This window comes from Rhinatrema bivittatum, chromosome 2, assembly GCF_901001135.1.
Source record: "Rhinatrema bivittatum chromosome 2, aRhiBiv1.1, whole genome shotgun sequence".
Taxonomy (NCBI): Eukaryota; Metazoa; Chordata; class Amphibia; order Gymnophiona; family Rhinatrematidae; genus Rhinatrema; species Rhinatrema bivittatum.
Window position 1 is genome coordinate 190,279,972 of NC_042616.1, and position 13,201 is coordinate 190,293,172.

Sequence of the window (13,201 nt, forward strand, 5' to 3'; positions counted from 1 at the left end):
AGAATGTGCTAAAATATTATTTTAGTATTTTGCTCTTCTGACTAGTGCTCTGCATGGTGCATGCACCCACACACTCACAAAGAAAAAGCAAGGAAAACTATAATGCTCTAATATAATTATGTGCGTACATAGTACGTAGCACAGCCATGACGGTTACAGCCATACACGAAATACTATAACAAAATTCATCCACAAAGTGTCTGGTTGTACCTGTGGTGGTGACTGGCATAGACTGCTTTCTTTCTGGATGCACTGACTCTGCCTGGTACACACAGACCCAGATACAGAGAGTTAGAACAGCCTCTCTATCTTCGGTACTGTGGCACAGCTAGCAACTAGCGCTGGCACTACACTGGTTCACAGCAACAGGTTTAAAATTAAAGTAAATCACTGCAGCCAGCAGCCTGCCTTTACTTAGGAGGGTAGAAGGGGGCTGGAAAACACAAACCTTCCTCTTGGGCTCTGGCAGTGATGGTGAATGTTAAATAAAAATTAAAAACCTGTGCAAATGAACATAACGTGACAGCTGTCAAAAGGATTAGAAAGGATCGAATGTTTCCAGTCTTGCACAAAAGTGCATTGTTGATTCAGAGCTCTCAGTGTAATACACAGAGCTCAATTCAAAGCTAAGAGCAGAAGCAAGTGTCTCCAATGGAACACAAATTGAAATGCAAGCTGAAACAGTCTGCACATACTATAAGAAGAATAGACAGAGCAGTGATTCACTGAAAATGCTTCACTTTGATACATTGCCTTACTTTGTCAGTCTCGTTTCCTTGACAACAGATCCCGGTCATTGTGTGACCTCACACATGAGCCATAGGCATTAGGGCTGCTCGCTATGGAGACTCCCACATGACTAGCCTGAGCCTCAGACAGGCAGGCTCTATTCTTTACAATGCAGCCAATGCTTTTCTATGGGAAAACAAAAACAAATGACAATAATAACATATGTTTCATTCATGGGACGTACTCATTCATTTTCGAGGGCCAACAAATGGGATATATTCATTTCAGCTTGGCCATTCTTTTTAAATATATGAACATCCCTATCGCTTTCCCAACTTAGTCCCACCCTTTGTCCTGCCTATGTGTAGCCAATTAAATTTAGGCACCTTGTGAAATAAGATCCCTAAATTTAAGGGCTCAGCGCAGGGCAGTTTTTAAATGAAAGGATGTAGATGCATAACTCACAAATTTAGGCAGCTACACCCTTAGAAAATTGATCCCACTGTAGTTTAAAAAAAGAAAGATGGTATTACAAAGGTATTTCATTGTGCTACTATTCAAGGGGATGTCTAAGTCTGTAAAGGCAATCTAATGCTTCCTTCAAATATAACGGATTTGTAAAGCTGTACTAAAACACCATAATGGCATGTATAAATCTTACACTCTGAATAGACAGGAAAGGGTAAAACTCTGCCTATACTGAAGAAATAATTGCTTCTGGGAAATACTGCCAGAGCTGCAGATTCTGCAGTCACTAATTAATGAGTGCACTTAAGGTCCTAGCTAAGCAGCAGGCTCCCTTCTTCTGGTGGTACTCCCTGGCAGGAGGTGAATTGCTGTCCCTGCTTCATGAGAACTGTCAAGATCTCTACCTCTGGGAGTGCAGCAAGAAAATTCACATTCGTGGAGGAACCTGTTGAACTTTTCTTTACTGTTTAAAGTTTTGCTGTTGTTTAATATATGTAGGCTAATACTGTTAATGTACCTGATTAAAGCTATTTCTGCACTCCCTTCTGGGGCTTCAGCTGAACCGAACTGTGATGAATGCATCATGAGCAGTCACCAGAGAGAAATAAACAACATTTTACTCTTACATGCTGTACTCATTTTGTGTCCTGTCTCCTATCTGCAACCCAGTCTAAAACAAACAAAGATGTATGCAAATTTGAGTTAGCTACACAGGTACAGGTCATGAGGCATCAAGTAGTACCCAGTCCTTAAAAGGCTATAGAATTCTTTAATAAGTAAGTTGAACAGATATTGTGGTGGACTTCAGGTAGCTATTCAGAGTTAAAATGCACTCCTTTTTGTGGGATAAGGTTCTATTCTCTCATCAGTGTCCCCAAATGGGTTTGTTTTATGTATTGTAAAATAGGATTGAATCACTCTTAAACCAGAATATGTAAATTATGATCTCAGTCTACCAGATCTACTTGGGGTAATGTCTCCCGGTAGTGGTCCGCAGTGTGGGGTAGGCTGGAAGCAGCTGGTATAGTTGCACAAGACAAAAGGGATCCAGTAGTGGCCCGCAAGCGGGGTAACCCAAGAATCTGTGCAGTGGAAGCACATCTGCAGCTTGCTTTGAGAATACGCCTTGAAAGGATGCGTACTGTGGTGGTAGACCAGGAGGAGTGGATGTAGTAGCAATACATGGTAGTGGAGTTATTTTTTTTAGACATCTGTTATGGCAGTCAGGACCCCATTGAGACAGTTCCATAGATGTCCAATTAAATTGAGGAGAGTGCTCTTGTACCCAGGGTATACCTAGCACTACAGGGTGGATGGCCTTTTCGAGAACCAGGAATGTGATGGTTTCTGTATGTAAGGATCCCGTGTGGAGGCAGACAGGCTGTGTGGTGATCGTAACTTCTCCAGGCAAGGGTTCGCCATGAATGGACGAGAGGAGAAGCGGTGTGGGTAATGGCTCAGTAGGAAGTCGTAGGTGATCATCTAACCTTTTGAGAATAAAGTTCCCACCTGCACCCGAGTCGACCAGGGCTTGAGTAGCGAATTCGAGAGGACCAGAGATGATGGAAACAGGAAGAGTCAGGGGAAGAGAAGGAGCAGTTAGACCTAAGAAGAGTCCTCCAGTGGATCCTAGGTCTGCGTGTTTCCCGGACAGATAGGGCAGGTTTGAACTGCATGGCCGGTCTTCCTGCAATACATGCACAAGCCCATCTTTTTATGAAAGCGCCTCTCTTTGACTGTCAGATGACTACGGCCTAATTGCATAAGTTCATATTCTTCTTCAGGGCTAGGTGCAGCCTGGACTGGAGTGGGCGGCAGATTCTGTGAACAGATACCACTGGATACATGTTTCTTCTGAGATTTTACCTCAGTAGAGTGTTCACGTATACGGTGGTCAATTTGCCCAGCAAAGTTCATCAGTGAGCTTAGAGTGTCAGGTAACTCCCGGGCGGCAAGTTAATCTTTTATGCGGGAATTGAGTCCTCATAGAAATAAAGCTCTTAGGCTCCCTGAATCACACAGGAGTTTGGAAGAAAGGGTCTTGAATTCGATCATGTAGTCCAGGAGTGGTTTGGTTCCCTGTTGTAGATCCAAGAGTGCTGAACGGGCAATAGACTGGCGAGCGGGGTCATCAAAAACTGACTTAAAGAGAGCCAGAAACCCAGGCAAGTCATTTAGGATAGGGTCATTGCGCTCCCAAAGGGGTGAAGCCGAAGCCAGGATTTTCCCATCCAACAGGGACAAAATGTAAGTAATCTTGGTAGTAGCAGTAGGAAATTAAGCTGGTTGTAGAGAAAAATCCATACAGCATTGATTGAGGAAGCCCCTACACAACAGGGAGTCTCCTGTGAATCGTGTGGGGACTTGTAGAGGAACTGTAGCTTGCCTAGTAATCACCGGGGGTGATGCATTCTTGCTGGAAGTAGAAGAATCCTTCAGTCTGGAATTCAGCTGGTTAAAGGCAGTAGCCAACGTGTCGAGAGACCTCTGTTGCTCAGTGATCCGTTGGGCCAGGCCAGGAATGACCTGCAAGGTTGAGAACTGAGCCGGGTCCATGGAGTTAGCAATCTGTTATGTTCTGAGTGTCTTGAACTAGTTGTGGGCCCTTGGGTCATGGCGAATGAAGACTCCACCCACAGGAAGGAGCCCTGTGGGCCCTTACCACAACAGGCAAGGTCTCAGCAGAGATGAACAACAGAGGAAATAACTTTATTATACAGCAATGTAGATCTAAAGAGCGAAGCAAAAGAGTCAGTATTGTAGCTGGTCAGTCCAGTAATAATCCGCAGCGTGGAGTGGTCCAGTGAATACCTTCTCTAGGCTTAGCTTGTGCTGGCAAGCCCGGTAGTGGTCCTCAGTGCGGGGTAGGCTGGAAGCCACTGGTATAGTTGCATAAGACAAAAGGGATCCGGTAGTGGCTAGCAAGTGGGGTAACCCGAGAATCAGTGCCACGAAAGTAGTGTACTCACACCGGTACTGTAGAAGCAGATGGAGAACAGGCACCAAGGATGACTGGAACCAGACAGCTGGAGTCGTCTGAGAACGATGCAGGAACTCACTGAATTAGAGAGAGACAGAGAATGGCTCTCCGAGGAGCGGATAGCTCTGAGCGCGGTAAGGCCCCCGGGGAGCGGGTAACTAGGTCACCCAGAAGTCAGTGAGGCGAAGTCCCAGAGAGGCAGAACTAGCAGGACGAGATTCCTTGCTAACTCGTTTTCCAAGAAGTCAGCTGAGTTTAAGTATGGTAGGCGAATGATGTTATGCGGTGGGGACGCCCCCGAGGTTTCCACCATGATACGTTCAAGAAGGGGACAGGCGCAAGTATGCCTTAGGTAACCCTGAATGTAAGATGGCTTCTGGGAGCACCCATGCCATCCCAGGCATGCCATGAGGGTCGGCGTGTGGAAGTAGAGGCCGCCATTCTTCCCAGACTCGGAGCTGCATAGAGAAAGGAGGTGAGCAGCAAAGGTCGCAGCCGCCTGTGACCGACGGGCGCAACATGATTCTCTAGAAAGCATGAAAGAAGAATCTCCCTCCAAATCCTTCCACAGGCTGCCTAGTTTTATTTATTTATTTGATTTATCTTCTGCTTTTTCAGGTACTTCAAAACAGATTACAACTCCTAGAGGATACACCATTTTAAACCAGTGGTAACATTTGTTTTTGATACTAATTTCAAATTATTGGGGAGGAGGGGATTTAGGGGGGTTGTTGTGTTATTTTCTGGAATGAAAAAAAAAATAAGGTTATCGCTTATAGCCTTCATTAATGTGATCATATCTGATGATCTTGTCATGTAGGAAACCTGAAGAGAATACACATAGGTCCTCTTAGCTCAACATAGAGTTTTAGTCATGCACTTCAGGTTTAACAGACAGTGCATCTCTTTTCTTCACTTTTACTAAGCTTGCACACAACTTATTTCCACCTAGAAGTTTACAGATCACTCTGGCCTGGACCCATCATATGGCTCACAGTTCTCAAGGTGCCAAGAAAAACTTCCTTGTCCCCAGTAATCTTTTTTCTAAGACCCAAGGATCAATCTGCTTCATTGGGGGGTGGGGTCTCTATCTCTGCTAGAATATTCAGAGCAGAAACTCTTTAGTTGTGTTTGTTTACATTCTACAATTTCTACCCATGGCTCAGAGGACATAACATATGCCACTGGCCAGCCAGTTAACAAGCAGAACTAAAGAGTTTCTGCATTGATCATGCAGGCAGAAGACAAACCAGTGGCCCTCTGAGTGGTCAGGCCCTTGCTTTAAGTCCCACCACTGTTTTTGCCCTCACAGATCTTAATATAGAAAATCAGTTTGACAGGGCAGTGAAGAAGGCTAGAAGTAAAGAGTTCATAGGTGAGGTACAGTATGAGAAAAGGAAGTGATTATGCCTTTGTATAAGTCAAGGGTAAGACATCATCTAGAATACAGTATCCAATTCTGGAGTCCAGAGAAGAGCTACCAAAATAGTGCAGAAACTGTACCATAAACCGGGGGTGCTCAAACCAGCCCTCATTCCTCCCACCCCAACCAGTCGGGTTTCAGGATTCCCCTGATGAATATGCATGAGATATATTTGCATACATAGAAGGTAATTCATGCAAATAAATCTCATCATATTCATTCAAGGTATCCTGAAACCTGACTGGCTGGGGTGAGACCCCAGGGACCGGTTTGAGCACTAATGCCATAAACCTTAAGAAATGAAACATAAGGACCTAAATTTGGACACCTTAGAAGAGAAAGATGGGAAAGGGAAACATTAAAATAATTAAAAGATATAAATAATGCACAAGCAGCAAATATATTTTTGTAGAAAGGACATTTTAGAATAACCGGTTATAGGTTTGATTGGTAAGAAAAGTCATAGATGCGATACGAGTTTTCTTTACTGAACATGTTAGAAGCCTTGGGGGAACTATTAGATCCACAGGGGCGGATTTTAAAAGCCCTGCTCGCGTAAATCCGCCCGGATTTACGCGAGCAGGGCCTTGCGCGCCGGCGCGCCTATTTTCCATAGGCCTGCCGGCGCGCGCAGAGCCCCTGGACTCGCGTAAGTCCCGGGGTTTTTTGTCTGGGGCGTGTCGGGGGCGTGTCGAGGGTGGGGCCGATCGACGCGGCGTTTTGGGGGCGGGCCGCGGTGTTTCAGGGGCGGGCCCGGGGGTGTGGTTTCGGCCCGGGGCGGTCCGGGGGCGTGGTCGCGCCCTCTGGAACCGCCCCTGGGTCGCGTCTCGGCGCGCGTGGATTTACGTCTCCCTCCGGGAGGCGTAAATCCGTGGACAAAGGTAGGGGGGGGTTTAGATAGGGCCGGGGGGGGTGGGTTAGATAGAGGAAGGGAGGGGAAGGTGAGGGGAGGGTGAAAGAGAGTTCCCTCCGAGGCCGCTCCGATTTCGGAGCGTCCTCGGAGGGAACGGAGGCAGGCTGCGCGGCTCGGTGCGCGCCGGCTGCCCAAAATCGGCAGCCTTGCGCACGTTGATCCAGAATTTTATAGGATACGCGCGTATCTTATAAAATCCAGCGTATTTTTGTTGGCTCCTGGTGCGCCAACAAAAGTACGCGAACGCGCAGTTTTTTAAAATCTACCCCACAGCTAACATCTGAAAACCAGGTTCAGGTTGTCTCTTATTTACGATTAAGCAGTTATATCCTTTCCTTAGAGATAAGACTTTTGCGACAGACACATACACACACATATGTTGCATATCTTTATCTATATTTATTTATTCATTTTTATATACCGACATTAGATCAATGATGTCACATCGGTTTACAGATAACAAAAATATAGATATAGATATTATGTATCTATATACAGTAGATATATCTATACATATTGCTTCAGATGTTTATGTATTTATATTTATTATCTTAAAATTACAACTCAGGACAATACAAAATCTCTCTTTATATAAGTTTACTTATATGAGTGATACATAAATTATAACTGGTTCAAAATTCAGCAGCTCAGCTGATTACTAAACCTGGGTGCAATGAAAGAACTATGCCAGTTTTTAAACCTCTAATAAATCAATACCCAAAAATAGCATGAAAAAATGAACCATACAATGAATTATGAATTCAGCTGTGAAAAGGGGAACTTGTCTCAAATACAGTGACCATCATATAATCCACTTGCTGCTTATGGCTTTTATAGGTGAAGCCCTGTATAGCGCTTGGGCTTCATAATCATTGGTCACTTGTATGTAAAGTTCATAGATTCTTCATATAGAAGCTATCAGGTGCACTTATCTGAGAAACAGTCCACGATACAATGATAGTCCATAGTCCATCTGACACTGCAATGTTTCGGAGTAAACCACTCCTTCTTCAGGGTGACTCGGCTTTTACATGTATAAACTTGTGGTACACCAGTCTATGTGACAAAGTAAAGAGTGCCCCTTAAAGTGCAATGTAGCATAAGAATTAAAGATGTCATCAAAAGTGGAAAGAACACTTACTTGCTTAGTAGTGCGGTCAATTAACTAACACGTTCAAACATCTGTACATGCTGCAACACATTGAGAATGATATGAGCAGAAGATTTTGTGGAATTCTAAGAGTGTTTAAAACACAAAACAAGTGTTGTACTTACATATGCGGTGCTGCAAACTGCCTGCTAGAATGTGTACCCGTTACTGACAAATGGCCGCTCTCTGGCCGCCATTTTTAAAGGGAAATCCCCCGGCTGAGCAGATTGATAGCCGGAAATGATGTATGCTAGATTATACCTATTAAGGGTATATGACGCGTCTGGTGGAAGCCATGAGATAAAAAGTGCTGAACTTGGGGAAACTCATATCTCTTATATGAAGGAATACCACTCTATTTTTTCGTTGAGACCAGTTGGTTCAACAGATCGTAAACGGTAAATCCATTGATTCTCTTTAAGATTCAGTATATATGCTCTATCTCCTCCTCGCCAAGATGAAGGAATATGCTCCAAAATAATCCATTTAAAGTCCTCGAAAATCTGTCCTTCATTTATACAATGCTGCACTGTTGGCGCTTTAGTGTCTTTATTATTAATATGACTTTGATGTTCTGTGAGGTGCATGTGGATCTTACGCTTTGTGTGACCAACATATATCTTCTGACATGGACATTGAAGGGCATAGAACACATAGTCTGTGTTGCAATTAACATCATGTTTGCTAATTATTTTGATGCCACTATTTGGGTCCTGCCATTCTGTGCCCTTGTGTGCTGATGCACAGAAGGTACAATTGCCACATGGGAATTGTCCTACTGATGTAGGAGGTGACCTTGACGAAGGGGCTGCTCTCACCACATGCTGTTTGACGTTTGTACCCCTTGTATAGGAGAATAAGGGTGGATCCTGGAAAATGGAATGTGGGCTTAGAACGTGCCAGTACTTGAAATCACTTTCCTGAATTGTTGAGTCAGTTCAGTATGCTGTAAAACACAAATTAAATTGGGAACCAAAGTCTTTTTTCTATATTGTAGCAATTGTTCTCTATCGGAGTACGTTGCCCTTTTATATGCTTGATGAATCACGTGCTTAGGATAACCTCTTTCACGAAATCTTTCTCCTAATAAGGATACTTGATCATGGAACTCTTTACTGTCATAACAAATCATATGGATGCGGAAGAATTGGCCTATGGGTAAGCCTTCCTTAAAGTGATGGGAGAGATGACTCTCAAATTGAAGAAAGTTGTTTCTATCTGTGGTTTTCCTGTAAAGAGTAGTTCTGATACCATGTGTATTTTTGCTGATTTAGCTATCCAGAAATGATAAATGTTCTTGATGGTAAGTGAGAGTGAATCTCAGATGAGGGTTAGCTTGATTTAACCATGTATGGAAAGCCATCAACTGTTCTTCTATATGGGTCCATATAAGAACATAAGAACATAAGAAAATGCCATACTGGGTCAGACCAAGGGTCCATCAAGCCCAGCATCCTGTTTCCAACAGTGGCCAATCCAGGCCATAAGAACCTGTCAAGTACCCAAAAACTAAGTCTATTCCATGTTACCATTGCTAATGGCAGTGGCTATTCTCTAAGTGAACTTAATAGCAGGTAATGGACTTCTCCTCCAAGAACTTATCCAATCCTTTTTTAAACACAGCTATACTAACTGCACTAACCACATCCTCTGGCAACAAATTCCAGAGTTTAATTGTGCGTTGAGTAAAAAAGAACTTTCTCCGATTAGTTTTAAATGTGCCCCATGCTAACTTCATGGAGTGCCCCTAGTCTTTCTACTATCCGAAAGAGTAAATAACCGATTCACATCTACCCGTTCTAGACCTCTCATGATTTTAAACATCTCTATCATATCCCCCCTCAGCCATCTCTTCTCCAAGCTGAAAAGTCCTAACCTCTTTAGTCTTTTCTCATAGGGGAGCTGTTCCATTCCCCTTATCATTTTGGTAGCCCTTCTCTGTACCTTCTCCATCGCATGAAAAATATGTCATCTATGTAGCGTGACCACTGCATGACATGTTGAAAAAATGGAGACTTGTAGACCTTGTTTACTTCAAATTTGGTTTCAAAAAGATTTGCCACATCTGGGGCTTTGGGAGATCCCATGGCTACACCATGGATTTGTAAATAAAATGTTTGTTCGTTGGAAAGAAAGTTATTAAACAAAATCAGCTCTGTGAGAGATGCCAGGAATTCAGATGGAATATGCTATGGTCTATCTCTTTGTGATAAGATTTTCTTAACTAGATCTAAAGCTTCCATTTGAGGTACATTGGTGTATAACACCTCTATATCCAGACTGACTAGAAAGGCTTCCTCTGATACTCGGTCTAGAAGTGCAAGTTTCTTTAACATGTCTGATGTATCTTGTATGTAAGATGTAGTATTCCGTACAACTGGTTGAAGAAACAGATCAACAAATTTTGCTAATGGTTCCTAAATGGATCCATTAGCTGAGACAATGGGTCCACATGGGTACTTATGTAGTGTTTTATGAATTTTAGGAACCCCATATATGACCGGAGTGCGTGGAAAAGTGACATTCAAGAAATTATATTTTTTGGTGGTTAAAAAACCATCCGCTTGTACCTGCTGCAATAGCTGTTGAATTTTGATTTGTAACATTGGAGTGGGGTCAGATTGAAGTAACTTGTAATAAACTTGATCTCCCAATTGGTGAAGAATCTCTGTCTGATAGTCGCTGTAATTCATAATGACTACTGCTCCCCCCTTGTCTGCCGGCTTAATGACAATGTCTGTATTATTAGCCAATGTTTTTAATGTGTGATTTTCTCCAGTGGACAAGTTGAAGAAAGTGTGATGTATGTTTTTAAATCTCTGCATTGGCTTTCACTAAAATGCCATTTCCTATTTAAGATTCTACTTTTAATTTTTAAGATTATAAATATGTCTATTTAAATGAAAAATTATTGCAATAAAGGCCCACATGCCAACCTCCAGTAGCACAATGCTATTTATTGAAAATTCTTGCACCATCAGAGTTTAGATTATTCAGGCACCAGGAACAGGTCCTTTCCTTTGGTTGCTCCTACATTATGGAACCAGCTTCCTAGAGAGGTTCTTTCCTCTAAGGACCGACTGTCATGTAGGAAAGCACTGAAAACCTGTTTCTTTCAAAAAACGTTTACTGGGCTGTAGTCTAGGACTACAGTTGAGGGTTTTACTGAATGTCTTATAAACGTAGTATAATATGTATTGCTAGTTAAGGAAAATGTTTGTCCTTGTTGCTATGATGGCATGTATGGCTAGTTTTATTTTTCCAATAAACAATATATTAACCCCTTATATAGAAAGGTCAATTAACAATGTAGAAAGACATTCATATTAGGCACTACTGGTCTGATAGAACTTCATTTGCCTTCTCTATAATCATCAGTCTTAGGAATGTTACTTTTTTAAATCAGATTTTTGTTATGCAGTTAAAACACTTATCTTTGTGCTTTCTCTCTGAAGTCAAGTCCACTGATATCTCTTCAATGGCATCCTATAAAAAGTAGTCTCCCCAATAATTTAGGGGGTCATTTTCTAAGCCTATCACACGTGAAAAGGGACTTTTTGTTTGCGATAGCTTGCCGGGGCGGGGAGGAGTCAGGGCGGCAAGGAGGCGGTCGTGGCACTATCTTTGCTGGTGGCGATAAGGTAAGCACTGTTATTGCCGCCAATCTGAAAATTGGCACCAAATGCACTAAAGGGGTCATTTTATAAGCCTATCTCACGCATGCGATAGCTTGCTGGGGACGGAGTCAGAGCAGAGAGGAGAGGAGTTGTGGTGGCGAGAAGGCAGACAAGGTGTTATCTTTTTTTTTTTTTTTTAATTTAATATTTATTAGTTTTCAATATTCACTTCCAGCAAATATAATACAATACATAGAATAACATCCATCATATAAATTTAAGTAATAAGACTTTTCATCTCTTACTCAGTCATTCATAACATTTTTTTTTCTACTATTCCAAGAAATTGGGGGAGACTTTAAACATGGCGGTTTACAAGAAATTTTTACATAATTTGAAAAAGCATATTGACCGTCGTGAGAATGCAACAGAAACTTCTATATTAGCTACGATAGCTACAGGTTCTGGGGGTTACTGGGCTCAAGAAACCTCTGTAATTGGGCGGGTTCAAAGAAAATATATTTCGCATTTAAATGTTTAATTACACAATTGCTGGGATACCTCAGACTAAAACTGGAGCCCTTGGGCACAACATCAGACCTGAATGCCAAAAATTTCTTACGTCTCTCTTGTCTCATTCGAGATATATCCGGGTATATCCAGATTTTGCTCCCATAATATACTACCTCTCTATTTCTCATATATCTTTTTAAAATAAGATCCCTATCTGAAGGAAAAGTACATTGAAGAAATAAGGTCATTCTTCTCTTAATTTCTGTTTCAGTGGACATTTCCAAAATCTGAGTCAAATCCAATGCATTTTCTTCTTCTTGAGGCAGTTCTTTCCCTTTTTCTTCTTTATTCGGTTATTTTCACTGGCGGCGATAAGGTAAGGACCATTATCATCGCCAGTAGTGCGCCCAATAGCACCACCTTTCACAGTGGCATTATTGGGTGTGAAAGCCGGAAGCAATAACACTGCAGTGGTGAGATCGCTGCCGGCTTTCGCAGGCCTGTCCCCCTCACCCCCCACCCCCCATTAATGCTGGGATTCACCATTCTCTGCGAGAATGGAAAATCCAGCCTTAAATGTCATAATAGGTTTGTGATCTCAGACTAGTGATATATACTGTTATTGTTTCCTCTTTTACTTTATTCTGTTTCTTGTGACACAGTAGTTTCATACCATTGGATAATTTCATTTAACATAAATTGATGGGTCATCTTTTCAGATGCCATTTTAAAGTACCGTAGTTTAGTGCTACAGATTTTAAATTGTTATGTTTTTTTGTTTAGTTTTGCTTTATTATTGCATATTGAGATATGGGGATGCTGCTGTTATTTTTATTTGATTTTACTGCTGTGATATTTCTGTTTTACCATTGTTATGAGCTTGACTTGGGCATTTAAAAAAAAGGAAAGTTGGTTTTAAATAAAAAATGATGATGAAGATGATGTTGATGTTGATGATATGAGGTCAAATGAGGACAGACTCAGGAGTGGTATAGTGAAATATTGCTTCACATAAAGGGTGGTGAATAAATTGAACAGACTTCCAGTGGAGGTGGTAGAGGCCAAAACAGAGACTTGAAGAAAACATGGAATGAGTACAGAAGATCTTCTGAAGTGAGGAGTTAGCTTTTTTTTATGTATTTATTTATTTAAAATTCTTATACTGTATATATCACCTTCTGACTACAAGTTCAATCAAAGCAGTTTAAAACAATAAAACCATACATACATCAGTAAAATAAGTAAGCACTATAACACCAAACATAAAATTCAATACAATAAAATATATTCTGCTACTGTTCCCTCACCCTACATGGTTTAGATAAGAACTATGATACTTTAAAAGAATTTATACAAATACACTCTCACCTGGAAACAACTATGTCTTTACTTGTTTTCTGAATCTCAA

The 13,201-nt window shown here is 41.8% G+C and overlaps 1 long non-coding RNA gene across 1 annotated transcript in view; it reads right to left on the reverse strand.

Moving 5' to 3' along the window:
* Window positions 1-765: 765 nt before the first annotated feature.
* Window positions 766-13,201, reverse strand: part of LOC115086073 — a 203,729-nt gene continuing 191,293 nt past the window's right edge. The window contains exon 3 of the long non-coding RNA XR_003855057.1: window positions 766-915. This is a non-coding gene — a long non-coding RNA (uncharacterized LOC115086073). The remainder of the gene's footprint in view (window positions 916-13,201) is intronic.